We start from the raw sequence: 3,062 nt of genomic DNA, 5'->3' as shown, positions 1-3,062 counted from the left end.
TGCTTAGGCTAATGTCAAACTGCACCAATCGGTGCACAAGGCGCTCCAGTGATCTCAAGTCTAAGGATCACTACACCACCATTCGTTAGAGGATTTGTCCATGACACTAGGTTACCATCCATATGGAATCCTCTGGTGGGTCAGTCCAGTGAACTTGCTGCAGTATATCCACCTACAGTAAGCACCCAGTGTTGCACCAGTTTCACCAAACAACCTTGACAAGTGCGATCAGTCACTGCCTTTCAACAGGGTCATTTAACACTATGATAGCCTTACCGTATTATCTATGCCTTTACTTCAAATATACTGGGGCTACGACGTTTCTAAATGGCCAACATTTGTGCTCATAGGGTTCCACTATCAAGATTTGAAACACTTGATCCCCTCTCACGGTTTCTACCATCTAATGACTATTCAAACATATGCAATAATGATTTATGCGATATAGAATAAAATGCCTTTTATTGATTAATGACATTATTACAAGAGTCATCTACAATAATTGATTGGCTCTAGGGTATCTACTCAACAATCTTCCACTTGCACTATAGCCAATCATTCATGTATTTAATACCAATGATCTCAAGTGCCTTTCATGCTTCTACTGTGACAAAGGCTTTGTCAGTGGATCTGCGAGATTGTCGTCAGTATGCTTTACTAATCTGCACGTCTTTCCTCTCAACATCTCCTATGAGATGGAATCGTCTGAGTATGTGTCTGGACTTCTGATGAGACCGTGGTTCCCTGGCTTGAGCAATTGCTCCATTTTTGTCACAATAGATGTCTATTGGATCAACAATTGTAGGAACCATACCAAGTTCAGTAATGAACTTCTTAATCCAGACTGCCTCCTTAGCGGCATCTGATAATGCATATACTCAGCCTCCATTGTAGAGTCCACTACAGTGCTTTGCTTAGAGCTCTTCCAGCTCACTACACGCCATTGAGACAAATACAAACCCTGATTGCGATCGATAATCATCTTTGTCCGTTGGAAACTAGCATCACTGTATCCTCTTACAGTGGAGCTCATCTTCCCCTCCATAAACCAAGAATATCTTTAGTCCTCTTCAGGTACTTAAGATATTCTTGACCATCTAATGACGCTCACCTGGATCCGATTGATATCTACTACAAGTGCTCAAAGCACATGATATACATCCGAGTGCATAGCAGGGGCATACATGATGGATCCAATTGCTGATGCATATGGGATCCTCTTCATCCTATCTCTCTCACTCTGTGTTTTAGGAACACAACTTCTAGAGATAAACACCATGTGACTCGGAAGAAATCCCTTCTTGGATTCTTCCATACTGAATCTTTCATTACCTTGTCAATATACGCACTCTGACTTAGGCCAAGCAACCATGTGATCTATCATGATAGATCTTTATAACCAAGGATGTAGACTGCTCCAGTATCTTCATGAGAAGTACTTGGATAACCAAGTCTTTACCGACTACAAGTTCAGTATTATTCCCGATCAGAAGCATGTCATCGACAATACAACACTAGGAATGCTACTGCGCTCCCACTTACTTTCTGTAAACATAGGGTTCATCTTCGTTCTTGATAAAACCGAATCTTTTACGGTTTCATCAAAACAATGTTCCAGCTCCTTGAAGCTTGCTTGAGTCCATAAATGGATCTCTGCACTTGCATACCTTTAGCTTGACTATTAAGAACAAAACCGTCAGGTTGTGTCATATACCATCTTCCCAAGGTTTCTGTTCAGAAAGCAGTTTTGACATCCATTTGCGAAATCTCATAGTCATGATATGCAGCTATGCAAGCATAATTCGGATGGATTTAATCATGGCAACCGGCGAAAAGGTTTCTTCATAGTCAATGCCATGAATTAGTTTGAAACCTTTGGCAACCAATCGTGCTTTATAAGTATGCACGTTACCATCCATGTCAGTCTTCTTCTTAAGACCCATTTACACCCTATGGGTTTTACCCCTTCAGGTGGTTCCACCGAAACCCCACTTAGTTCTGGTACATGGAGTCCATCTCAGATTTCATGGCTTCAAGCCATTTAACGGAATCTGGATCCGATATAGCGTCTTCGTAGGTTCTGGGTCATCGTCTGGTAGACTAGTATGTCACCATGTTGAGTCACGAGATAACCATATCTCTCGGGATTTGGCGTACTCTCCCAGATCTACGTAGCTCTTTGCTACCGAGGTGGTTCACTTTGACCCAGTTGTGAGTAACCTCCTCATGATGCTCAACCACTTCTTGTGGCACATCATCCCGTCCTTCGTCTAGTATATCTTGTGGTTCAAGAACCATCGAGTTTCTACTTTTCTCCCCTAGTACTTCTTAGAAATATTCATTTTTGTAGGAAGACACCAGATCGAGCAACAAAATTTTGTGCTCTTCTGGGTGGTAGAAATAATCTCTTGGTCTCCTTTGTACCCCATAATATACTTTACAGATTTTAGGCCCAGCTTGTTCAAAGTCAATTTCTAACATAAGCTTCACAACCCCAAATCCTTAGTAAGACAAGTTGGGCTTTCGCCCACTCTGTAGCTCATATGGAGTCTTATCTACAGACTTTATGGCACACGGTTCAAAACATGAGTCCAGTCTCTAGGGCATAACCCTAGAACGATGCAGGTAAATCACTAAAACTCTCATGGCCTAACCATGTCAAGTAAGGTCTTGTTCCTCCTTTCTGACACTCCTCCATTGTTTGGGTGTATAAGGAGGGGTGAGTTGTGATATTATCCCACATTTCCTCAAGTATTCTGAAAACCCTGAGCTTAAGTATTCACCTCCTCGCCAACCGAAGAGCTTTAATACTTTTGCCCAGCATTTCTGTACTTCATCCTGAATTCCTTGAATTTATCAAAGGCTTCAGATTTATGTCTCATAAGGTAGACATAGCCATGTCACTGAAATCATCAGTAAATGTGATGAATATGAATACCACCTCTGGCTTCAACTGTTAGTGGACCACATACATCACTATGGATGATGCTGACAGCTCAGTAGCCTTTCACCTTGTCTTATGAAAGGAGACTTGGTCATCTTGCCTAACAGGCATGACTTGC

This window comes from Pistacia vera, unplaced genomic scaffold (genome assembly GCF_008641045.1).
Source record: "Pistacia vera cultivar Batoury unplaced genomic scaffold, PisVer_v2 Contig400, whole genome shotgun sequence".
In the NCBI taxonomy this organism is placed as follows: Eukaryota; Viridiplantae; Streptophyta; class Magnoliopsida; order Sapindales; family Anacardiaceae; genus Pistacia; species Pistacia vera.
This window is presented reverse-complemented; position numbering follows the sequence as displayed.